A 319-nucleotide genomic window follows, 5' to 3' on the forward strand; every position below is an offset into this window, starting at 1 on the left:
CGGACCCACCTGCTTTGGCAGGGCAACCAGGATGACCCCTGAGCGGTGGGGGCAACACTCCGGGGGAACCAGGATGCCTGAGGGAGCTCGTGGAGCGGGGCCACCCCAGCTCCAGGCTGCTACGTGAGAAAGGAGCGCACCTCGAACTTGCTCACTCACGGAAGGCCGCTTGGTTCCAGCTGCTGAGCTGGTCCCCGAACCCCACAGCCTTCTGCACTGGCCTCCGCCCGCTGGGCCTCCAGGCCAGAGCCCTCAGCTCCGACACGCACAACAAAGTGGCTGCCCAGGGAGCTGGGCCTCCGCGCTGAAGGGCGCGGGG

At 68.3% G+C, this 319-nt stretch overlaps 1 protein-coding gene across 6 annotated transcripts in view; it reads right to left on the reverse strand.

The window, feature by feature from the left end:
* ADCYAP1R1 (adenylate cyclase activating polypeptide 1 (pituitary) receptor type I) overlaps window positions 1–319 on the reverse strand; it is a 47,378-nt gene that overhangs the window by 37,557 nt on the left and 9,502 nt on the right. The gene's annotated exons all lie outside the window — the stretch shown is intronic.

Source organism: Myotis davidii, unplaced genomic scaffold (assembly GCF_000327345.1).
Source record: "Myotis davidii unplaced genomic scaffold, ASM32734v1 scaffold125, whole genome shotgun sequence".
In the NCBI taxonomy this organism is placed as follows: Eukaryota; Metazoa; Chordata; class Mammalia; order Chiroptera; family Vespertilionidae; genus Myotis; species Myotis davidii.